The 27,057-nt window shown below is 44.0% G+C and overlaps 1 long non-coding RNA gene across 1 annotated transcript; it reads right to left on the bottom strand.

Moving 5' to 3' along the window:
• Window positions 1–83: 83 nt before the first annotated feature.
• On the bottom strand, window positions 84–26,574 carry LOC134965092 (uncharacterized). The gene is made up of 3 exons (XR_010188314.1): window positions 26,491–26,574; window positions 14,001–14,024; window positions 84–317 (listed from the first exon to the last, which is right to left on the bottom strand). It is a non-coding gene; the product is annotated as an uncharacterized LOC134965092 (long non-coding RNA).
• Window positions 26,575–27,057: the final 483 nt, after the last annotated feature.

Here is a 27,057-nt window from a genome sequence, read left to right as displayed (position 1 = left end):
GGATAAGCGTCTGTTTCGCTTAGTAAAGGGTGCTGAGGGAATCCGGGACCGGAGGTAAGAACAGTACGCTATTGTCTTTGAAAATCTGGTTTTTATTTCAATTTGGTGCCAACTACACACTCAGGCCTAGAATAACTTTAGGAGTTTTGAATGATGACTTTCTTTGTGACAAGAGGCCGCATGGTCTGTCCACCATTTTGTGTGACCCTCATGGAGGTGGAAGGGGGAGGAGCAGCGGCCATTTTGGGAAGGTCAAATTTTTTTTTTTTTTCCGAGCGGCTGGTTTTCAGTTGACTCAGGAAACAATCAGCCATCCACTGTCAAAAAGAAATCATCATTTAATGAGTTTTTTTTTTAATGCATTTATTTAATCTATATCATAGTCAATCATAGGTAATAGTGATTGGTACTTATATGTAATATCTATATGCGTGTGCTTACATCAATGTATGTTAGTAGATTAAATTTAGAATTGCATTTTCATCTGTGTAAGTTTCACATCTCACCTTCCTGTTTGCCATTTGCATTGATAACGTGCTAAGAAAGATTTGTTGCTACTCGGTAGTTAAAGTGTAAAAGTAATACATTTAAGGGGTAATTTGTAAAGCACGCACACAGTCTCGCCTAAGAATACAAGGGAGATTTGGGTGGTGTATAGTGAATGATTACACTTAAAGATCATTCACATTGATAAACGTGTAGTGTGTTACTGTGAACGTACTTGGTCTGTGTACAAGTGTGCTTACAAGGACAGAGCGTACGCAATCCAAAGGCAGACGCACGCAGCGTACATTATGCAACGGAGCGTCTGTGTACGCCCACGTAACTCAAACCACAAGTTGATTTTTAACGCAAAGCGATAAGTAGCGCAACGCGGTAAGTAACGCAAGGCGATAAATAGCACAAATTGATTTCAGCTTTCCAAAACTTAGTTTAAATACCTTACTTTACTGTAATACCTCTGGGGAGAGCTATCAGACTACGGGAAATGATTTTTCTGATCAGAAAACTATAAGAATGATAGTGGGTTGAAAACGGTATGAGTGTATTGAATCCCACTTTGTGGACTTTGTGATCTATGTGATAATCCCGCTTTGTGAACTTTGTGATCTATGTGGAACGTGATGAGCACGATCTGAGTGAAAACGTGCAACAGAGTGTGATAAAGTTTTCGTTGTATTACGCTCTGGCTGTTTTGGAGCACAGTAGGGAGACTCCAATGATCCTACCATTTATGGGCAACAAGTGTCTATAAGTGGTACGATTGGACCGCACGGTTGTATGTGTGACCAATAACGCAACGTGATATGAGGTCGTATATCCATGCGTAAATCTTGCCCTCATACGTGTTGTAGGGAGCACATGCAAGCGTGATTTGTGTAAAGAAAAAGGAAGGGAATTTTCTCAGGAAAATCTCTAGAGGTAGGGCCTGCAACGGCTACACGTGTCTGCTAGAAGGCGGACCGGAGATACCCGGAGCAGAAGAAGTTCAGTGGAAGAGCTTTAAGGATTTCCAACGAAGTTCTGTGTTTGGTGCATTTTAGGAAGTTTTTCTGTGTTAAAAAGGTCCACAATGGCAGCCAAGTGCACAACACAGAGACGGTCGGAGGTCAGGATTCAGACTCCAGAGGCTTGCAGACCCCGAGGGTCTGCTCGGTTAGTAATGTGGGGGAAATATGGTCCCCACACTGAGACCTTTTGTGATGAATGGACACGAATGACTGCGGGGGATAAGGCACCATTTCCCGGGATAGGTAGTTTTGACTTAGAGGTGTTGCATAATTTAAGGCAAAGGATCAGTCTCATAAAATCCTGGAAACAACGAGTTAAACATGATGATTGTTTGCAGTTATGGCAACAGGAAAGTGAAATGCAAAGAAATGTAACTTACATATCTAACTTTCATCTTGAGAGGAGAGACATGGCATTGAAGAGGATTATGGTTGCAGAGAAATGGCACAATGTTGTACGATAAAAATGCACTTAGTAACTGTATTAAGAATGAAAGTGTTAAATGTAATAATGTTTATGAAAATGAAAGTGTAAAAATTACAAATGTTAACCTGTGCAAGTCGCACCCCATGTTAAACTTCCCTCAGGATTACCAACAAGAAAGTGAGCCCAGAACGATGTCGGCACCTCTTAAAGAAGCCATCCTACAAGACATCCAGGTGGACGCGACCAAATTGGTAAAGGCAATAATCAAACCCCCTAACGGAGGGTCAGGTGAGGTCGTGTCCACAGGTACGTACAATGTTTTATATCACGCACAAACAAATGTACCCCATATTATAAGACCAAAACAAGGTGATGTAATTGAGTTTAGTCCTGTCAGGGTGATCACAGTCCCCAATGGGAAGACTGATGATCAGGGAACCATTCCCGTCAAGGACAGTGCAATGCGCCATCCCTGGTCCCGGACAGAATTGAGATCAATCATGTCTGATTACCCAGATCCTAGGAAAGATCTAACTGTATGATCAAAGATTCACAGAAGGTATATCAACTCCCTAGACAACGACATAATCATGGTATCCAAGGAATCAGGTAGGTACAGGGAAAGCGGTTGATGGTGATGAGCATCCAAGCGTTTGAGGAGGCATCAAATCAACCAAAACCCCAGGCCATTGGCACATGGAGGAACTTAAGGATTTGTGATCTGTGCAAAAGAGAAGGGCATTATGCCAGTAACTGCAACAGCCCACATAAAATCAGACCCCCTAGACATGAAAATGAGCAAAAGTTATGACACACCAAATTACAAGCAGGGATCACATAGGAAGAATTTTGAGCCACACCCATGATAGGTAGTCAAGAAAGGTGATCATTAGGACTGATGGTAAGCCTGAGGTAACGGTTAATAAATTGGGAGGTCATTCACTGAAAGACACAGGAATGACCAGGTGAAACGTTGTAAATGTATCAGTGAAATGTTTTTTTTCTCTCTCTCTCTCTATCCCCATCTCTGACGAGTATTGGTAAGAATTCACACATTGCATACCCACTTGGTCCTTGCAGAAGTCTACCAAACCCCAGCATGACCTCCGCCACAATGTATTTCTGGCCAGATACAGACAGTGGAGTAATGCAGGTGCTGGTGGGGAGGGACTGCTCAAGGAGACCAGTAGACACATAGATATGACAGCCTAATAAGTCTGACAATGTTTTTCTAATGCTAACAATGTTTTCTTAATGTTGACAATGTTTAAAAATGCTTTGTTTCTCTTTTCTTATTGATGGTTATTGTCGAGTTATGTAATGTATATATGCACATGAATTGTTCTCTATCTCTTTTTTTTTTTTTTTTTGTTGTCTCTCTCTTCCCACTCATGTTTCCATGGTTTAAAGATGGTATGTCACCCCTCAGTTGGACCAATGGTAATGCCAGATTTTTTTTCTCCTTACAGAAAGATCGCCGGTTAGGAAGGAATATTGCATCACCAGAATGTTCGTTTGGAAGACTGAGAGACAGCACCTTTGAGAGGACAGCAGAACAAGAAGAACAACAAGACGAGAGAACTTATTATCGTAACAAGTTCTCTCCCCCTCAAACTGTTTTCTTATACCCCCTTTACAAATTTCTTCTTTTCTCCTCCTGTAAGATGGACTTGCCCCAAGAGACTGTGATATGGATTTTCCCGTTAACCATGATGTTGACCAGAGCAGTCTGTTTCGGTGAGAGTACCAGTGAGGTCGAGAAAGGATCCAGAAAGGTCCTGATGACTGAGACGGAGGTGTAAATTTCCAATAGCAACCCAATCACCAAGCAAAGGCAAGTACCGGGCACGATCTAACAACCATGTTATCTGTAAACATTTTCTTTGAAGGATTGTTAGTTCAAAAAGAAAAACTGTATCTGTAGGCTCTGTGACAATGGTTGAAGCTGGATGCATAAAGAAATGCCAATCCAGTCTTAATATCCATATGGACCAGCATCCATTGAGTGACTATCACTCTTTAGTGGGTAACGTGTTAAACCAAACAGATTGTTGGGTATGCTCTCAAGTACCTCAGGGTCACAGCAAATCAGGGCTAGTACCATTTCCTTTAACGGTAGGGGAGGTACTTGAGCTAAAGGGTGGGAGACCGGTGGACAGGAGGTTTAATATCTCCAGCCCTCCTAGTTTGAAGCTCCACCAATACCATGTGGATAGGTCCCTATTATGTTTTAACATCTCCAATCCCCGAAAGCCGGGAAATTGGGAAGTGTCATGGAGCAACCTAACCATGACCTTTTCACATAGAGCAGATAGGATGCCTACAGATACAGAGCTTGTACGCCACATAGCCAGTAGAGGAAAATCTTTCCGGTATAGGTATACCTTAGGAAATAGGATTACGAGAGTTGGAGAAGTATCACCAGGATACTGTGCACATATCGTACAAACTGATACGTGTACTAAACAGATGGGAGAATTAGGGTTAGGAGAGTTCACATGGAAAATGTGTAACATGGTAATGACATATTCCGTCCCATATGTTCTCCCCGATGATGCATATTTCATATGCGGGAGAAAGGCGTATGAGCGGCTTGCCCCAAACTCTGAAGGATTGTGTTGTATTGGAAAAGTACTACCTGAGGTAATGAGTCTAAGGAGTGAGGAAACTGTAATTAACCTGGATTTGGTATATGACCCAATGATAGAAACCATGATGTGATGAAAATGCGATTATACGGTCCGTTTCTTTCACCTGTTTTTCTGCTTTTCTCCAAGATACAAAGACCCCTTGGACGAGGAAGTTAACGAGACGCTATACAGACAACAGACAAGAACCAAAGATGAAGTTTTGACGACCTATGATATGGACACTTGATGAACTTTGCCATGGATCCCCAGTTTCCCTAGTATTTTAAACTCACGCTAGCCCAACATTTTTTGTAAATCTGATGGCACTGACAAAGCTATTTGCTCATGCCCAAAGAGCAATACAGCGCAAAGAAGACGACTCTCAACAGATACCGAACAAAACTTCAACAACAGATGTACATTTCCCTGACATAGAATATCATTGCATTTTCCATAAGTGTTCTTTATCTTCATCTCTACAACCCTCAGGTAATGACACACATAGTCGATAGGGAATACAGGCACAGATATCAGCAACCACATACCTCCCCCATTCATGTATCATCAACTAAAATGTGCTCCCCCATTTTGTTACAACCACAGCCGAAATGAGCTCGGTAAAGTTTGACAGCCCATCCACAGACCCTTAGTACGGGATAAGAAGGAATTCAAATGTATACTTCGCAATACCTCGAAGCTTGATGTACAACACGTACGGCACGATGATACATGACCCCCCAAACATGGATTCATACACACATGCTTCTGCTATCTCACTAGGTCATACCCTCTTCACACCTTCTCCTCTCTCCTCCCTTACCCAACCATGGAAATGTATTAACCCCTGACATATATTTTTCTCTTTTTGAAATGTTTTAGGAAGTGGCAGTTATTGGTGACTGCCAAAGGGTGGACTGTCAAAGTCAAAAATATTACATAGAGAGACCATATAAACTGCACACATATAAGTCGCTATACTTGCAAATATGCGCAGCGAGCACAGCAATATATGGAAACACACGCATTTGCTCGGACATGGCACAGAGATGGATTCGGCACTTGTTTCATACAGTACATGGTTATAATAATGAACAGCACCAGACATCATGGAGATTTAGAATTGGCTAATGAATTAATGTCATGGATGTGTATCATTCGAACCGAACCAGATAAACACATCATGTTTGGTATTGAAGCAAGCAGAATGAGGTGTGGGTTAGTTTGAGGCCTGTTGTGTTGTTGTGGGACATTGCAGCAGATAGATATGATTATATGTATAAAAGCTAAGATCATATTGTTAGAACAATGGATGCTCAAGACAACCTTTTACTAAGTTTTCAGGGCTGAACCTGATTAGCATATACAAAGGAGAAAGAAAGACCCCTCCCCCAGGTACTGGTCAAACAGGAAGGTAGTGGTCAGGTGTGGCCTCAGAGAACAGATGTAATGTAGCTACACTCAGACACACACACAGCTACCTGGCACCAAGCAGCATGGCAGCTAAATCCCCAGGACATCTTCCAAACTAAAGGCTAAGTATTGAACTTCACATGGCTAGATAAGGAAACAGACAGATTGCTTTCTGGTTTAAATAGGATATTGTAACTTGGTTGTGTGATTGTTGGGTGTTTGTGGATACTCTGTGAAGTCCGTGATGAATTGGAACAGTATACAATCTGTAGCATAGTATTTGTGGTATTTGTTTGCCTATGGAGATTTAAAATAGATTGTGCTGGTTAGTTATACTATATATCCTGTTAATCATAAATACCACCATGCAGTTACGTTTGTGTTAATTACATTGTGATCTGGTCTTGTGATGAATATGCTCTGGTTAGTGAGATACTGAAGTTGTTTAGGATGTGAAATTATGAGATGGTTCTAGGAAGTTGGATTACATTGTGAAAGGTGTTTTAGATGGTTTGGAATTGTAAAATCAGAACATATGCATTGTTTTGAGGCTTGGACATTTTGGAATAAAGTGCCATGTGTTTGGACCTGCAAATCTAAAATGGCTGCTGCTGGATGTCTTCCCCTCCCCCTTTCAGCCATGTGGTGTGGTCTTTGGAATCAAGTGGAGGTTTCTCAAAATGGAGTCTAGCTTCCATCCCATGCTGTATTCAGCATTGACTAACTGCGCAGCGATTGTCTCTCACATGTGTAGTTTTATCTGCAACCATGTTGTCTCTTATTTAATGTTATCATGAGCCATTTCTCTCTATCTCTCTCTTCTTCTCTTCCCCTTCCATTTTCCCATAAATAGTAATTGTATTGTATTGTATTTCTTGTGTAGCTATCTGGTTAGGTAGTCTCTGTTATATTGTAGTGTATCATTTGTACTGTGATTCTCTTTTACAAGTATATTAGATATAATACAGTTAATAGGCTTTGGACCCTAAACCAGTATCTGTGTATTTCCTATAGTGTAATGTGTTCACTTGAGCGTCGGTGACGCTCAAGCAGCTTTGTAGTTAGTCAGGTTACACAAGGTTGCACTTACACCCTGTATTCACATTAAGGTATTCTGTGTATTTCACTGTTAAAAGGTTTAGACATAAAGGTATAGCGTTGTGAGCGTCTGCGCCGCTGGTGATCTCCTCGTGGTCTCGAGCGTCTGCTACGCCATAGCGAATCATTACGTTAGTCAAAAGCCATTTAACGTGCTGTCCTGTGATCGCTGGGCCGTGAGCGAACGTGACGCTTGAGCGTCTCGCCTACGGCTGAGCGATCGTTACGCAACCAGCGTACCCGTACGGTACTTCTTAAGTAAACAGCGTACAGTGTTCTTAGACTTCATAAAGGGTTGTTTATACGACAAGGGAATTTAGCATTGTCACTGGTATCAGGGCCGTTTCTAGACAATTTGGCTCCCAGTGCGAGATTTCAAAATGCGCCCCCCCCACAATTGCTCTAAAAAAACAATGCGTGCCCCCCCCCCCCATATAGCCATAAAAAGAAAAAGCATGCGCGCGCGCTCCCGACAAGGGTGTGTGGCCTGATTAAAATGGGCGTGGTCTCATTAAAGTGGGCGTGGCCTCTTCTGATATCATCACACCCACCACAGGGGGGGGGGAAATTAAAATAAAAAAGTCCCCTATTTACACATTACAGCAGGCAAGTGTCCCCATATTACACAGCGCGGCAGGCAGGTGTCCCCATTTTACACAGCGCGGCAGGCAGGTGTCCCCATTTTACACAGCGCGGCAGGCAGGTGTCCCCATTTTACAAAGTGCGGCAGGCAGATATCCCCATTTTACACAGTACGCAGGCGCCCCCATTTTCACAGTGCGGCAGGCAGGTATCCCCATTTTACACAGTACGGCAGGCAGATATCCCCATTTTACACAGTACGCAGGCAGGTGCCCCCATTTTACACAGTACGCAGGCAGGTGCCCCCATTTTACACAGTGCGGCAGGCAGGTATTCCCATTTTACACACTACGCAGGCAGGTGCCCCCATTTTACACAGTGCGGCAGGCAGGTATCCCCATTTTACACAGTACGGCAGGCAGATATCCCCATTTACACAGTACGCAGGTAGGTGCCCCCATTTTACACAGTGCGGCAGGCAGGTATCCCCATTTTACACAGTACGGCAGGCAGGTATCCCCATAGGCAGGTGTCCCCATTTTACACAGTGCGGCAGGTAGGTATCCCCATAGGCAGGTGTCCCCATTTTACACAGTGCGGCAGGCAGGTATCCCCATAGGCAGGTGTCCCCATTTTACACAGGAGTAACAAAGTGCCGCGGCGGGCGCCCCGTGCGGTTGCACGGCTCGCCCGCCGCTAGAAATGGCACTGGCTGGTATGAGTCTTACCCTGGATTCCAAAATCCTTTCCTTGTAATGTCAGCTCTTCCGGGCACAGTTTCCCTAACTGAGGTCTGGAGGAGGGGCATAGAGGGAGGAGCCAGTGCACACCAGATAGTACCTAATCTTTCTTTAGAGTGCCCAGTCTCCTGCGGAGCCCGTCTATTCCCCATGGTCCTTACGGAGTCCCCAGCATCCACTACAGACTACGAGAAATAGAATTACCGGTGAGTAAATTCTTATTTACATTCCCCCTACATTCTTCTCATCAGCAAAAGTCACTGTGGTTGTAGCTTTAGCAAAGGCCAGTGGTTGCCAAACTCGGTCCTCAAGGTGGTTAAATCTTATTGACTGAGATAATAATTAAGTCATCTGTGGCCAAGCATGGATACAGGGTCCTGGACCATTAGTGCTCCTTGAGGACCAAGTTTGGGAACTACTGGCCTATGCCAGCGTCTCAACTTCAGTCCTCAGGGAATCCTAGCAGTGCATGTTTTCCACATCAAGAAATTGCAAGTATAATAATTAGTACCAGCTGTAGATCTTTTAACATGTCAGTCAGTTATCTTAAAATTAGGATTCTCTCACGTTGGGGGTGATTCAGACCTGATCATAGATGTGATAAATTAAGCACAGCTACGATCAGCTTCCCTGACTTGCGGGGGGATGCCCAGCACAGGGCTAGTCCGCCCCGCCTGTCAGGCCCTGCCTCGTCGCACAAGTACAAAAGCATCGTACAGCGTCAATGCTTTTGTACTTGAAGATTAGCTCCCGACCAGTGCAGCTACTGCACGCTGGCAGGGAGCTACTTGTCGCTGCCCGAGTCACAGCGGTTGCTTGTAACATCATGCAGCCAACGCGGCCCGCCCCCTCCAACGGTCCGTGCATGCCTGCATTGCCCAGACTGCGCCCCCTAAATGGTGGCCAAACGCTGACGACCCGATCCCTCCCACTCAGCGACTGCCTCTGCCTGTCAATCAGGCAGAGGTTATCACAGGGCTAAGACAGCCGTCGGCGCATACGCAGTTCAGACTTGATTGCTGCTGTGCAAAAAAATTAGTCCCATTCTAACTAGCTCTTACACCTATCACATGCACCACTGGATTTGAACATATATACAGTACCCTACACTTAATATTTAGTACTTTTAACATTCATATATAATGTCACAAATTCCCATTTTGACATATTTACATGTACATATATTGTCAACTGATGTAAACTGTGAGATATATAATACTGTGCAAAAGTTTTAGGCAGGTATGGAAAAAATGCTGCAAAGTAAGAATGATTCAAAAATAGAAGTGTAAATAGTTTACTTTTATCAACTGACAAAATGCAAGGTGAATGAACAGAAGAGAAGTCTAAAGCAGATCAATATTTGGTGTGACCACCAGTGGCGTCACAAGGGGGGTGCGGGGGGTGCGGCCCGCTCCCGGGTGTCACCCGCCGAGGGGTGACACCAAAATGCCGGCTCCTGCAGAGTGACAGAAGCCGAGTGCTGCACTGTTATATTATGTGCAGCACTCGGCTCCTGTCACTTTGTAGGAGCCAGCACTGCAGGTACAGCACCTCCCGAGAGTCAGCCCTCACCTCCCACACCCCCCAGTGATAAAAAAACGGGTGTCGGGACGCGAAGCCCCGCCCCTCCGCAAAGCCCCGCCCCTTTGCGTGCCTGCAATTGTCTAAGAACGGGTCCCGACCGCGAAGCCCCGCCCTCTATTTAAGCCACGCCCATTCCAATGAAGCCCCACCCCTTTATCCTCGCTGCCGCACCGGGTGTCACAGAGGTGAGTGACGCCTCTGGTGACCACCCTTTGCCTTCAAAACAGCATCAATTCTTCACTTGCACACAGTTTTTGAAGGAACTTGGCAGGGAGGTTGTTCCAAACACATTGGTTGGAGAACTAACCACAGATCTTCTATGGATGTAGGCTTGCTCAAATCCTTCGGTCTCTTCATGTAATCCCAGACAGACTCATTGATGTGGAGATCAGGGCTCTGTGGTGGCCATATCATCACTTCCAGGACTCCTTGTTCTTCTTTATGCTGAAGATGGTTCCTAATGACATTGGCTGTATGTTTAGGGTCATTGCCCTGCTGCAGAATAAATTTGGAGCCAATCAGATGCCAACCTGATGGTACTGATAATGATGGATAAGTACCCGCCTGTATTTCTCAGCATTGAGGACACCATTAATCCTTACCAAATCCCAAACTCCATTAGCTGAAATGCAGCCCCAAACTTGCAAGGAACCTCCAACATGCTTCACTGTTGCCTGTAGACATTCATTATTGTACCACTCTTCCTGCCCACACCCATAATCTATGCTTCAATTACCTTAGGGTATATAAAGGGACACAAGGCACCCTTCCACCACACTTGGCGAACAACCCAACCTCTGGTGAAATGCGCATCCAAGTTTGGAAGTCCAGGTCCCGTGCACAGGACCAGGACATACTGTACAAATTCGCTGATAAGTATACAGTTTTAACTACTTATCCAGCGCCAATTGTATTATATTACGCGACCTCTAAACGGGGTTCATAGACCCCACATTGAAACAGGTGTTTAACTAAGGCTATCTTAACCTATATTTACTTTATAATTTTTTTGTACACTCTATGACTCTGTATATCTGTGTATACTCTATGATATTGTAAACTCACTATATAAGCAGATCCAATGTGCGCAGCAGTGCTGCAAATTCTTACATCCTGATATTAACAGATAGCTGTACTATATATCTTGCACTAGTTATACAAACACCTTTAATTTCTAGGGGACTCCCATTGTGCGGCAGTCTTGGAACATTCCCTGTACTGGATTTCCAACAGGGATTTCAGCTTGACCATATGCACTAAGGCAGATCCCTTGTACTGCACTACAGCTCGCCCAAGCCCCTGCACTCTCACCCATACCTCCCAACTGTCCCGCTAATTGGACACTGTCCCGCTGTCCCACCCGTGGGCCACAGTGTCCTGTGGGCGGGGGGACGACATTTGGGAGAGCCAATTATCACATTTGTTCGGTATCTATCAGTGCAGGGAGTAGAGCCGGGGGCTGCCGAGCTTCTCAGAAAGTGCTGGCATGCCCTCAAAATTATGAAAACGGGGGTTCACGGTGAGAGGCCCTGCTCCCTCCCTTTGAGGTCCTACTCCCTTTCCTAGCGTGGCTTTTCCAAACCCCAACAATCAAAAGTTGGGAGGTATGCTCACACCCACTAGTTCGCTGTTCCTAGCAACACACATGTGGGTAGTAGAAGTAGGGCGAGGGTTAAGCGAGCCTATCTTATATATAAGCTTAACATCCTGTCACCCAACCTAGTGAGGTCTAACTACTTTCGTTAGCTATAGCGATATACACATACACCCCTCTCACAGCATTGACTATATTCTACTTTGCCAGGGTTAGAGGGTACTTCAACTGGGCGCAAGGTTTAGAGAGGTAAAAAACCTCACATACAGCACCTTTTGCCCAATTTTGGATTATCATGGGTATGTGCGCACCTGATACCCTCAGAATCCAATAAAAAAAATGGTTGTGGGGTTTGCATGGGCTCTCGGAGACCTCCCCTCCATCTTGCCATAGGGGAGAGGGCTGCTGGGAGTCCCAGGTGCTGCACGAAGGTGCAGGGGCTGCTGCTGGGAGATGTAGTTCTCCCAGCAACCAGCTCCAGGGAGATGACACTGCAGGGGGGGGGGGGGGGTGGCACACACAAACACACATACACAGTCGTGCACACTTGCACAAACTCACACACACACTCTATACTCACCGCTGCTACAGTGGATCGGCTCCTTACTCTTAAAGAAGAAAACCCCACTTCAGAAGATGAGTAATTACTGACTACTTAAGCTAATTGGAAACTTCCAGTTACTTAATTAGTCCTCAAGGGGGAGAGGGGGTGCCACCAGGGTGCCAGAGCAAGTCTTGTTGATTTTTCCTACAAATAACAATTGTAGTAAAAATCAGACTTGCTCTGGAGGTGCGAGAAAAAAAAGACGCATAGAAATCACTGCATCTCATTTTCTGTCCTGTAACTGAATACCAAAACCCTGTGGCTGCTGGAAAAATCATGTGCTGCAGGGTTTTTGAAATTTCCAATGTGCTATTGTGCTACTTGAATATTATATATATGAATTTTGATACTTTTATAACTGGATAAAACTTAAGGGCCCCATACACTAGAAGGATAATGCCCGATTTCATCCGATTTTGGGTATTCAGTCCGATATATCAGATGAAATCGGGCATTTTAAAGGCGTATCCAATCCGCGTTCCCGAGAGCATCAGATCAGATCCTCCAGATTGACTGTGCTGCACATTCAATCTGGTCCGACACTGCAGGCATGGCTGGGATCGCCAAAGATACATCGTATGCAAAAGGACAGCATACGATGTATATTGGGCGATCCTGCCCCCCGGGAGGCTGCTGGGGGTGATCGCCCGCGACATGTCAGCCGGACATGCCACGGTAATGTATGGGGCCCTTTACCCTTGGCATCCAATCATCTATTTGATATATTTTGGACTTTTAAACAAATATTGTGTTCATGTTTATGTACTATTGCTTATTCTGTGTATTGGCATTAGTATACCATCAAAATATTTTTGACAAATACTGTATATCTTTCTGGATCTTCACATAATTTGTGTAACCTTTTGGCTGTTGTAAATTGACTGGGTATTTTATTATATTATTGATGCACACACAATTCTTTTTATTCTAATATTTATTTTGAGTATTGCGTTTTCGGTGTACAGAAGGAATGTTTACTTTTAATGCATACCAATAAAAATGTCATATTTTAATAAAATTATGATTTACAGAGGTCCCAACAAAAAGAGTCTTCTTTTTCCTCTGCCTACCAACTTGTCAGTCAGTGATGAATACACATGTGCTCCAGCAGAAGACATTGAAAACATGCACCGTTGGGTTCCCTGATGACTGGAGTTGATAAACACGGTCCTAGGCTAACCTCTGACAAAGAAAAAGGTCATGTACAGTATAGAAGAATCCTAAACCTTTCATTTATTGAGGACTGCGTGTTTGAAATAAATTGTCACTTGCACTCATATTTTCCTGAACTGGTGTGAAAGATGATCTGTAGTCTAATTTTAAGCATGCACTAATGCACACCTCTGCAAATGTAGTATTGTGTATTAATTCCTTTAGGAATGTAACAGCAGCAGGGGTAATTGTGGGTATTTAAACCACAGCGCTATTTTTAATGAGCTGTGTCTAATAAGTGCAGTGGATGCTGGATTTAATTGAAACCCCAGAGTTTTACAGGAAATGTAAAAACAAAAAATACCTCCTGTTCCCTACCAAATGAAACGTCAAACTGATCCTGTAATATTAAATAGTGCAAGTTATGCATGTTTAAAAGAAAACAAACAAAACATGTGACAGGTTTATAAGATGAATTTTCCAGTGACATGCACTATGGATGCATGGTTTGCTGGTTGTAGTTGCAAACATCCTTTGAAGGTTTCCGTTTATGCTATAATTCATACTTGCCAACTCTGATTGTTTGTTTGCCTGGGAGACTCCCTGAAAATAGCAGCAACCTCCCTGACTCCCTAAAGAGTATAGCAATCTCCCTGACTGCGCCTTACCTCCATTATGTAGCTGTTATATTCCTGGAAAAAAAGGAAAGCAGATATATATATATACATTCAAATAGGATCATCTGTGCCATTTCCATGCTTTGGTTATATAAGGCACAATGGGGCAGATGTACTGTATTAAGCCTGGAAAAGTCTTAAAGTGGAAGGTGATAATGCACCAGCCAGTCAGCTCCCAACTGTCATTTTTCAAACCCAGCCTGTAACTTGACAGTTAGGAGCTGATTAACTGGTGCATTATCACCTTCCACTTTATGACTTCTCCTGGCTTAATACATCTGCCCCAATGATCCCTATGGCTACATGCATTTTTAAGTAAGGTTTCTTCTGGTCACTTAAGGGTCGATTCAATTGAACGCAAATTGAATAATGACGGAAAAGAGGTCCGGGCGCTATTCAATTCAGCGTGCTGCTTTGTTGGAGACTGCCAGTATGGTGCGAACAGAAATCCACTAGTTGGAGTTGAATTATGCTGGAACCTCCTTCCCAGCGCTATTAAAATCGCATTCAATTGAATCGACCCTTATATGGAACCATTTGTAAAACACAATACATGAGCAAGCCCTGAAATTTATTATGACTTTTCATCAAAAAGTAGATCTCACTAACTGCTTTGGGGCTCATTTATATTTGAATGTAAGTCATTTTTATGAAACGCCTTTCAGATGTAGCAGTACACATCTGCGCTTATTGATGTTACAGTCACAATCTCCCTGAAATGGATTTTCAAAAGTAGACATGAATGCCATAATTACATGTTTGGTACCAAATCAGCTCACACTTACTGCAAAGGTGACAAAGGTGTAAGGCTCGACCCACCGTTATAATTGGGGCTTTGCACAGAAATGGATTCAAAATATTTAATGGTACAGTATGACAATTCAATGTGTGCCAGACCCTTTGTCTGGTGCATTACAGATGGCAGTACATGCCACATACTGTATAACACAACAACATTTTCCCTAAATGTGGAGTATCTTCTGCTTCCTTAGCTAATCACAAAACCTATGCTCCTCTAATATAAAGTCTCCTTCTAATGAATGGAACAGTACTGCTTTATATCAGTAGCTTAAGTTTCTTATAGAATGAAGTAAAATATTACCAATTCACAAAAAGTTTGATTAACAAAGAAAAGGAGAAAAGGGAATATAAACTATTTAATATATACAAAGAATTTGGTTACCTGTACTGTGCTTGTATTGTCTTTCCCAATTAGTTTAAAAATAATACTAACAGAGTTGATCTCCCTAGAGGGATGCAGCAGCCAAACCCCTAGAGATGGTCCTTTGCCAGGAAGGACCTTCTAGAACAGGAAAACAAATGGTGTATCTCTTGGGGGCTCCTATGGTTAAATTATTTGTTGGTAAATCCTTTCTATATAAGACTAGTTTTTTATACAGTCCTGATCAGGCATTCCCAACCACGGTCCTCAAGGCACACCAACAGTGCAGGTTTTAGTGATATCCAGGCTTCAGCACAGATGGTTAAATCAAAATAACTGAGGTACTAATTAAGTCATCTGTGTTCAAGCCTGGATATCACTAAAACCAGAACTGTTAGTGTGCCTTGAGGACCGTGGTTGGGAAACACTGGTCTAGATCAGTGGTTCTCAAACTCGGTCCTCAGGACCCCACACAGTGCATGTTTTGCAGATAACCCAGCAAGTGCACAGGTGTATTAATTACTCACTGACACATTTTAAAAGGTCCACAGGTGGAGCTAATTATTTCACTTGTGATTCTGTAAGGAGACCTGCAAAACATGCACTGTGTGGGGTCCTGAGGACCGAGTTTGAGAACCTGTGGTCTAGATCATAGGTTCTCAAACTCGGTCCTCAGGACCCCACACAGTGCATGTTTTGCAGGTAACCCAGCAAGTGCACAGGTGTATTAATTACTCACTGACACCGTTTAAAAGGTCCACAGGTGGAGCTAATTATTTCACTTGTGATTCTGTGAGGAGACCTGCAAAACATGCACTGTGTGGGGTCCTGAGGACCGAGTTTGAGAACCTGTGGTCTAGATCACAGGTTCTCAAACTCGGTCCTCAGGACCCCACACAGTGCATGTTTTGCAGGTCTCCTCACAGAATCACAATTAAAATAATGAGCTCCACATGTGGACCTTTAAAAATGTGTCAGTGAGTAATGAATACACCTGTGCACTTATTGGGTTACCTGCAAAACATGCACTGTGTGGGGTCCTGAGGACCGAGTTTGAGAACCTCTGGTCTAGATGATAGATGAACTCTTGCATATCAAGTTTGTGAGAACAACCATAAAACCCTTATACAGTAAAGACTGATAATTTATTAGAAGGTAATTAAAACATTTAGACATTAAAAATTGAGTACATTCAATTAGTACACAGCTTTCTTAAATTTAAGAGAACTCCCTGTTTCAGAGGAAGCTTTTTTTTACGTATAAATGTGTCTGTGTTCACAGATTGCATACCATACAATGCATTTCATCAGTAATGACTTTATCAGGGGTGTCTTCAGACAGAACAAAGAAAGGTTGTCTCAGTATATTTAAACAGGCATCTTTTTACAAAATTTGGTTTTACAAAACATTAGAAAGATCCTTTTTGCAAATAAACATCAAGAAAACTATAAGAAAAGTCAAGAAAACAATACATTTTCAACATGGGGGGCATGTTTCTTATAGAGGGATCACAGTAAATAGGGTATTCGGCTATTATAAATAGGACATTGATCAATGAAAAGTAGTGCATTGAGCAATGACGATTAGATGAAATTAAATCTAGAAAAAAGTGACCTTGGTTGGGAGCACTCACTCCCGAAGAGTAACTTGAAATTCTTGATGTATATATGAGTAATAATGTAACAATGAAGTATTTAAAACTTAACTTTTAATAATATGTCATTGTCTATATAAGAAATGGGGTACACAATTTAGAATTGCAAAAAAACTTGCATAAATAATAAATGGATGGCTCTAACTTTTATGAGCCACACTTAAAGAATGAGTCTGCGAACATATTGATGGATTACTACTATGGTAATTCAGTGTCTGGCAAGCATAAGCCCATCTTCCCGTGGAGTCAGCACAAGCCCCAATTAAGTGCCATCAGTAACCTACAACACCTGGTATTCCTAAATGGTCTCCCACTAAAGTACTGACCAGGCCCATTGAACAGTGGGTACAACTGGATTTTTCAGGACACTAAGGGCACTTTTCTTAATGTTCCTGTACAGTCCGGGAATCGCTTGCCTAGTGAAGTGGAATCTAGACAGGATTTGGTACCGGGAACACAGTATGTCCATCAACTGTCTAAATCCCACTGCACTAATGGCGGATCTCGGACGCACGTCTAACACCAGCATAGTTGTTATGGCCTCAATAATCTGCTTTGCAACAGGGTGACTGCTGTCATATTTCATCTTCCTCGCAAAGGACTGTTAGACAGTCAATTGCTTAGTTGAAGTAGTACAAGTGGTCTTCTGACTTCCTCTCTGGGATGATGATCGACTCCCAGCAGCAACAACAGCAGCAGCAGCAGTAGGTGTGCCACTCAAGATCTTTCGGAAATTGACGTTGAGGGAGTTGGTGGTGTGGCTTGCAGGAAGAAGGGATGGCTTGGGTACAGTAGGAAGAAGGGATTTAGCTGTCAGTGGACTGCTTACACTGTTACCCAAAGTTTCTGAACTTGACAATGACTTCTGATGAATGCGTTGCAGGTGACATATAGGGGAGGATGTTCCTAGGTGGTTAACGTCCTTACCCCTACTTATTATGGATTGACAAAGGCAACACATGGCTTGACACCTGTTGTCTGGATTTGTGGAGAAATATTTCCACACCGAAGAGGTGGCTTTTTTGGTATTTTGCCCATGCATGACAATGGGCTTTTTCATCTCATGGACAACTGTCTCCACTGGTGCCTTATTTAAACAAACCACATCACCATCAGAATCCACATCGTCAACTTCCTCCTCAGCGCCAGCTACACCAATATCTCCCTCATCCTGGTGTACTTCTACAGTGACATCCTCAATCTCAATATCAGCAACTGGACTGGCAGTGCTCCTCCCAGCACTTGCAGGGGGCATGAAAATGGTGGTAGGAGCCTCCTCTTTTCATACAGTCTTGGGAAGGTCAGGCCTAGACATCACATCTGCGGACACACTTGGACTCTCCTTGGGGATTTGTGATATCTCTGAACACACAGTTGTTTTTTCCTGTGCTTTAACAAGCTTAATTTTTTAAAATTTCTCTAACGTCCTAGTGGATACTGGGAATGTACTTAGTACCATGGGGTATAGATCGGGTCCATTGGAGCCTGGCACTTTAAGAAAACATTAGTGTGTGCTGGCTCCTCCCCTCTTTACCTCTCCTAGCAGACTCAGTCTACGAAAACTGTGCCCAAGGAGACGGACATACCATGAGAGAAGGAATATACAACAAGATAGCTGTGAGGTAACAAACCAACACACAACAGTAACAAAAGATAGCAGCACTAACCAGAACAGAGGATAGCCACCCTAACTATAACAAGGATAGCAACGCTAACCAAACATGGAACAGGGACAGCAAGAGCAGACCCAACCAAGAACACTTACAACCAGGTAAGCAGGAACACGATGCACTGAGGCGGGCGCTCAGTATCCACTATGGACTACGAGAAAAGGAATTACAGGTAGGTATTAAATTCCTTTTTTCTCTAACGTCCTAGTGGATACTGGGAATGTAATAAATACCACCCAAAGCTCCCAGAACGGGTGGGAGAGTGCTGGGACCCCTGCAAAATTGCCTGACCATCTTTGGCCAAGGTGTCGAACCTATAGAACTTAACGAACATGTTCGACCCTGACCAAGTAGTTGCATGAACAACTGTAGGGCAGAGATGCCCCGGGCAGCCACTCAGGAAGACCCCACCAATATTGTGGAGTGGGCCTGGACAGAACTCGGTAGTGGCAATGCTGCCGAATAGGCTTGTTGAATGGTCAATCTTAGCCAACGAGCAATGGACTGCTTAGAGGCAGGACATCCAATTTTGGTAGCGTCATAAAGGACAAATAGCGAGTCAGACTTTCTGTGATGAGCTGTCCGTTTAACGTAAATCCCCAAAGCCCTTACAACACCCAAGGACTTTGGAGCAACCGACATATCAAACAGTATCAGAATCACTATTGGTTGATTAATGTGAAAGGCCGAAACCACCTTCTGCAAAAACTGTGGGCGAGTCCTCAGCTCAGCCCTATCCTTGTGAAAAATCAAATAGGGCTCTTACCAGATAAGGCCCCCAATCAAGAGACCCGTCTAGCAGAGGATAGAGCCAGCAACATGACAGTCTTCCAAATAAGATATTTCAGGTCCACCCTGTGCAAGGGTTCAAACCAATCCAACTGGAGAAAGGTCAAGACCACATTAAGATCCCACTGAGCCGTTGGAGGGACAAAGGGTGGTTGGATGCGAATAACACCCTTCAGGAATCTCTGTACTTCCGGAAGTACAACCAGTTGTTTCTGGAAGAAGGTGGAGAGAGCTAAAATCTGAACCTTGATGGAGCCTAACCTTAGCCCCATATCCACGCCTGCTTGCAGGAAGGGCAGAAATGGCTAACTTGAAACTCCGCAGGAGAATATTTTCTACTCTCACACCAGGAAAAAATTTTCTTCCAGATACGGTGGTAATGTTTTGATGTGATCCCCTTACGGGCCTGGACCTTAGTGGAAATAACCTTGGATGGGAGACCTTTTCTGGCTAGAATCTCCCTCTCAACTTCCAAGCTGTTAAACGTAGCCATAGTAAGTCTGGATAGACGAACAGTCTTTGTTGAAGAAGGTCCGTGAGAAGCAGCAGAGGCCAGGGTTCCTCCAGAGACAAGGTTAGGGGGTCTGTATACCAGGCCCATCGAGGCCAATCTGGGGGTAATTAGAATTGCCTGAATGCTTTCCCTTTTGAGTCTTTTTAGAATTCTGGGAATGGTAAGCAGTCTTCAACAAAGACTGTTTGTCTATCCAGACTTACTACGACTACGTTTAACAGCTTGGAAGTTGAGAGGGAGATTCTAGCCAGAAAAGGTCTCCCATCCAAGGTTATTTCCACTAAGGTCCAGGCCCTGGCGGGAAGTCTCGAGCTGGACTCGGATTCTCTGGAAATTTCTAGGGAAATTCAGGGGTGGGGGGATCGGTTCTCTGAGAACCAGACATGCTCATCTCTAGTTTAATCATGCACCAATCAAATTATAACAGGCTGTGACATACTATTGTTAGAGGTATAAATAGCACTACCTGGGAGCCAGACTGCATTGTCTTTTTGGCAGCAGGACTGGACAGACCAGGCACGAGATTTATCACCAAGGTAAGCAGCTAATTACATCAACTCCATCTAATTGACTCTATTATTTTAATACTAGTAACACCATCGATATATTGGCGCATCGCTGTGTGTGTACGGGCGGTCAGCCGACGGTGATTGACAGCTGAACTGGGCGGGGGTATGTACATGCCCGCCAAGTTCATGATGTCAGTCCCCAACGGGTCTGGCAGTGTGTATGCACAGCACACTGCCCGATCTGTCCACAGAGATCAATTGATCGGCAGATATATCTTCCAGTGTGTACCCACCTTAAGTCCAGCCCAGCAAACCTGTGGCTCTCCAGATGTTGTGGAACTGCATGTCCTGGCATGCCACTGTTTTTCTAACTTTAATCAATGGAAGGGATTCTAATTCCATTGTCATTCAATTAGGACCAACTTTCCCAAAGTAGAGACTACTGTAAGAAAGGAGTTACCTGATTGAGAACATATGCCAAAATCAGAAGTTTTATTCGATAAAACCAGAAAGTGAGTACCTCAGAAATAGATAAATATTATGAATGAACTACTTTAATACATACAATTAAAAATAAACATTATCCGCTAGGTCCCACAGCCTAGAATCGTGGGCTCCTACTAGTCGTTTATAATGGAAGAGATCAAAATATTGTTCGATACCTTTTTATTCTATATAGTCCCATCATTGAGCAACACTTAATAATATGACATGGCTAATGTAATGTTTAATCATTTTTGGAAATTGTATTATGGATGTTTAACAATATTGTTAAGTTCCAGAACAATACAGAAAAAACAGCCTGCTATGAATGTTTGTTATTGATGTTCTTTCCTTGATTCAGAAAAGAGGTTCATTCCTCTACTATTATATCATTCCTCTACTATTGTATGAAAAAAAAAGTGCATTCTGATGCTGGGTTTAGTGTTATCTATTTTATTTCTGCATTCTGATGTCAGATTTCATTTCATCTATTCGTCATTGCTCAATGCACTACTTTTCATTGATCAATGTCCTATTTATAATAGCTGAATACCCCATTTGCTGTGATCCCTCTATAAGAAACATTACTAAAGTTATTAATGCCTTTCATGTTGAAAATGTATTGTTTTCTTGACTTTTCTTATTGTTTTTTTGATGTTTACTTGCAAAAAGGATCTTTCTAATGTTTTGTAAAACCAAATTTTGTAAAAACATGCCTGTGTGAATATATTGAGACAACCTTTCTTTGTTCTATCTGAAGACACCCCGATGAAGTCATTACTGACGAAACACATTGGGTGATACGCAGTCGGTGAACACAGAAGCATTTATAGGTAAAAAAGCTTCCTCCCAAACAGGGAGTTCTCTTAAATTTAAGAAAGCTGTGTACTAATTGAATGTACTCAACTTTTAATGTTGTAAATGTTTTAATTACCTTTTAATAAATTATCAGCAGTGCTTAAAGTGGTCCTAGAGAGGTGGGGGAACTCACCCCCTCCCCTACGGCGCACATGGCAAAAAGGGGTGTGGTCTCACAAAAGGGGGTGTGGTCTCAAAAAGGGACGTGGTCACACAATAGTAATAATGCCCACAGTAGCAGCGCAACCAAGTGGAAATTTTGAAGTGGCGGTATGGAAAAGTGAAGGTTGTAATTATGTGCGCGCCGAAGGCACGTGTGCTCCTGAAAAGAGGCATGGTCATGCAAAAGGGTGTGTGTCCTTCAGTGTAGTTTACCACACCATATACACCTTATACACATTATGCACCACAATAGTAGGACCCCTTACTGGTGCCCCTTTCACATTATACCACACAGTATGAGCCGAAATTCCCACTATACCACACAGTATGAGCCTAAATTCCCATTATACCCAACAGTATGAGTCGAAATTCACATTATAGCACACGGTATGAGCCGAAATTCACATTATAGCAAACAGTATGACCCAAAATTCACATTATAGCACACAGTATGACCAGAAATTCACACTATAGCACATGGTATGAGCCGGAATTCACATTATAGAGTGACAGAGGAACAGGGAGAGTGACAGCAGGGAGAGGGAGAGTGACAGCAGGGACAGGGAGAGTGACAGAGAGAGGGACAGCAAGGGCATACAGTAGGGACAAGGGAGAGAGAAAGGCAAAAGGGTAAGATTACCTGTTTAGCAGCGGTGGTGCTCTGCGGTGCGGTGGATGAGTAGGAGATAGTGCGGAGGAGGAGGCTGTGGGCATGCAGAGGTCTGAGGGCAGGGCGGTAGAGGAGGCTGAGGGTGGCTGCAGCAGATCTGGGACCTGGCTGGCTTTATTATCCCTGCCGGCGTATCGAGTTCCTGTGACCACGGCGCTAATATTTAAAAACTGCTGCGGATGAGCAGCCAGTCAGTGACAGATTTGAACTAGTAGCGCCACGGTCACAGGAGCTCGATGCTGTAGCAGGGATAATAAAGCCGGCCTGGTCCCAGATCCGCTGCAGCTGGGAGTCTGGAACTAGAGCTTCCAGTGAGGCTGCGATGGTAGGGGCAGAGGGACGGAGGACGAACCCGGAGCTCAGCTTCTTTGTCGGCCCTGCAGTGCTTGAAGAAGTGTCGGTATACCATACCGTTATATACCGTCCCACTTTGAGCACTGGTAGCACGCCGTAATACACATACAGTAATGCCCACAGCAGTAGCACCCCTTATACAATGCCCACAGTAGTAGTGCCCCTTATGCAATGCCCACAATAGTAGTGCCCCTTATGTCCCCAGGAGTGGTGCCCCTTATGAAGTGCCCCCTTTACAATGCCCTTATTAGTAGTACACCCCATCAGTAATGCCCTTAATGGTAATGCCCCTGTGTAGTATTGCCCCCAGTAGTAATGTTTGCCCCCAGTAGATAGTCCCCGTTAGTAATGCCCCCAGTAGTTTGCACCCTTGTAATAATGCCCCCTGTAGTTTTCCCCCCTGTAGTTATGCCCCCAGTAGTTTAGCTCATGTAGTTATGCCCCCTTGTAGTTTAGCCCCCAGTAGTAATGGCCCCAAGTAGTAATGCCGCCAGTAGTTTAGCCCTCCTGTAGTCTGCCCCCTTGTAGTAATGCCCCTGTAGTAATGCCCCCAGTAGTTTAGCCCCCAGTAGTTTGCCGCTCTGTAGCTTGCCCCCTTGTAGTTTGCCCCAGTAGTAAAGCCCCCCAGTATTAATGCCCCAATAGTTTGCCCCTTTGTAGTTTGCCTTCAGTAGCTTGACTCCCTCCAGTAAAAGTGCCGCTAGTACACATATGGGAGAGGGGGGAAACACCATACTCACCAAGTCCCGCTCCCGCCGCAGTCCTCTTGGCGTCCGCTCCTTGGCACTATGGGAGAGATGTCATGACCTCAGTAGTGAGCTCCTGCCTCCAGATTCCGCTGCAGAGAGGGAGCCGGGCGCCCGCTAGTAACGCAATCTCAGCGGGAGCCCGGCATCTCCCTGCAGCGCTGGGACATCGGGTTAGGTGAGCCAGAGGAGGCGGAACTGCATTCCGTCTCCAAGTGGAACTGACGGAACGCAGTTCCGCCCTATCCTGGTTCACTTTAACCCCTGATTATCAGTCTTGTATAAAGGTTGTATGGTTGTTCTCACAAATTTGATATGCAAGAGTTCATCTATCATCTAGACTGTATAAAAAACTAATCTTATATGGAAAGGATTTACCAACAAATAATATAACCATAGGCGCCCCCAAGAGATACATCATTTGTATTTAATATATACATATAATAAAACTGTAAGGCTTGTGTTGGTACATAGCATTTTTTATATACTTTTAGGGTCTGTTTATGAATGGAGATGAAAAAAATTTGTTTGTTCTAATCCCTGAAGGAAAGACTGCAAATATTGGGGGTAATTCAGACCTGATCGCTGGGCAGCGATTTTTGCAGCCCTGCGATCGCATAGTCACCGCCTATGAGGGAGTGTATTTTAACTGTGCAAGTGTGTGATCGCATGTGTAGCAGAGCTGCACAAACTGATTTTGTGCAGTCTCTGCGCAGCCTAGGACTTACTCAATCGCTGCGATCACTTCAGCCTTTCCGGGACAGGATTTGACGTCATACACCCTCCCTTCCAATGCTTGGACACGCCTGTGTTTTTCCAGACACTCCTTGAAAATGGTCAGTTGCCACCCACAAATACCCTATCCCTGTCAATCTCCTTGCGATCGCCTGTGCGTTCTAAATTTTCGCACCATCCCGTCGCTGACCAGCGATCCCCGTTGCTGCAGTCCGTCGCGCCTGTGCATTGCGGTGAATACACATGCGCAGTTCAGGACTGATCGAAGGCTGTGAGAAATCGCAGCCTCGTGATCAGGTCTGAATCGGCCCCATTGTGTGCAAAGAAATTGTGGGTCATTCCGAGTTGTTAGCTCGTTGCCGATTTTCGCAACGAAGTGATTAAGGCAAAAATGCGCATGCGCATGGTTTGCAGCACGCATGCGCTAAGTATTTTAGCACAAAACTTAGTAGATTTACTCACGTTCGAACGAAGAATTTTCATTGTTGAAGTGATCGGAGTGTGATTGACAGGAAGTGGGTGTTTCTCGGCGGAAACTGGCCGTTTTCTGGGAGTGTGCGGAAAAACGCAGGCATGCCAGGATAAAACGCAGGAGTGTCTGGAGAAACAGTGGAGTGGCTGGCTGAACGCAGGGCGTGTTTGTGACGTCAAATCAGGAACGAAACGGGCTGAGCTGATCGCAGTGTAGGAGTAAGTCTCGAGCTACTCAGAAACTGCAAAGAATTATTTATGTGCAATTCTGCTACTCTTTCGTTCGCTATTCTGCTATGCTAAGATACACTCCAAGATGGCGGCGGCCTAGCGTGTGCAATGCTGCTAAAAGCAGCTAGCGAGCGATCAACTCGGAATGAGGGCCCATGTGTACAATATAAAACATACATCACAATATTAGATAGCACTACGGCCTTTGTAAAATTAGTTCCGCTGAGCAATAACAGACATTCACTCACTGAAGTCACTGGCAAACACCAGTTAGTAAATAAAGTATAATCATTATATCTTCATTTCATAAGCAGAATATAAAAGCATTAAAAAAAACAAACGGACTGGGATAGTACATCTTTTTTAACAAACAGTTATTGTTACACACATTCTGCCTGTGTAATCAATATGAATTACAAATACTGAATCATTTAGAGACTCCTTGTTTGCCTCATGTATAAGATTGATTTATATAGTCTATGCCCCATGTCATACATGACCTATCACAGTGATTCCTCTGTTATGGGTACACTCAAATCAAAGTATATGATTGTAGCTCAAGGGCAATATGTAATAGTATTTGATGTGCAGGCTGTTTGGGAATTTCTGTGAGTCTGCTTGTATTTTTATGGCAGCAATAATTTAAAATGTAAAACAAAGTCGGTTTTGCAGACAGACTTGCAGAAATTCCCGAACAGCCTGCACCTCGCAGGCTATTAGATATTGCTCCATGGGGGTAATTCCAAGTTGATTGCAGCAGGAATTTTGTTAGCAGTTGGGCAAAACCATGTGCACTGCAGGGGAGGCAGATATAACGTGCAGAAAGAGTTAGATTTGGGTGGGTTATTTTATTTCTGTGCAGGGTAAATACTGGCTGCTTTATTTTTACACTGCAAATTAGATTGCAGATTGAACACACCACACCCAAATCTAACTCTCTCTGCACATGTTAAATCTGCCTCACCTGCAGTGCACATGGTTTTGCCCAACTGCTAACAAAATTCCTGCTGCGATCAACTTGGAATTACCCCCCATAGTGGGTCTGATTCAGGTTTGTTCGTAGTAAGCATAGCTGCAGCGTCAATGGAAGCAGCAGTAATGCTTACATGTGGTAATGCAGCAGGAGGCATCTGGTATAAGTAGACTCCTCCTGCATGCAAGGCAGCCAAGAGAAATCCTGGGCTCCACTACAACAACTTCCCGGTCCCCCCATAAGGGGGGTGGCCACAATATGCTGGGGGAATGGCTGCACCCTTTTGGGAGCGATTTTATAAATATATATATATATATATATATATATATATATATATGTAACCCCTAGTATGTATGAGGGTATTCAATAGTATTTATGCTCCACAGTGGTCTTTCGTGACATATGTATATATTATATGTGTACATAAATGATTTGTAATAATTATTGTATATTTATTTATATGTAAATGCATGAATTTCAATGGGATGTGAACAAGTTACCAATGCCTGCATATTCGGGTGCATAGAGTGGCATGCGAGGGACGGAGAGGTTGAGCTGGAGGCTCCCTGTGCCGAAGGGTAACTGCCTGGGGGGTGAGCTGAGACTGACTCACGGGGAAGAGAAAAAAACGGTTGCTCGTGTGAGGTCGTCGGTTGGTGGCGCCGAGAGGAGAGACAGAGCAGCAGCGGAGGTGTGTAGAGGAGAGGTGAACTTACGGAAAGATTTGGGGGAGTGTATCCACGAAGCTCCCTGCCACCCACATTGATCGAACTGCTGTAAGCCGAACAGAGGCGGGTGGATTTCGTCTATGCCCCGTCAGAAGCCGCACTGAAGTCCGCCTCCTGAGTGAGTGGGTTGTACGTACTGGCAAGGCAGAGAGCCAGGAGGGAGGTGTGGCTGGGATACTAAGAGCGACGCGACCCTCCGGAGCTGCTGGATAGAGGACACAGCCTCATAGAGACTGAAGGGCAGCTGTCCTGGCCAATAATTGAGTTGGGAGGAGGAGTCGAGGGAGAGGCTATTCCCCTTTCAGGCTGACAGATGAATACGTAAGTGTTTTAAGACAG

This window comes from Pseudophryne corroboree, chromosome 10, assembly GCF_028390025.1.
Source record: "Pseudophryne corroboree isolate aPseCor3 chromosome 10, aPseCor3.hap2, whole genome shotgun sequence".
Lineage (NCBI taxonomy): Eukaryota > Metazoa > Chordata > Amphibia > Anura > Myobatrachidae > Pseudophryne > Pseudophryne corroboree.
Note: the sequence above shows the minus strand (reverse complement) of the source record. Positions and strands in the feature narration are given on the sequence as shown.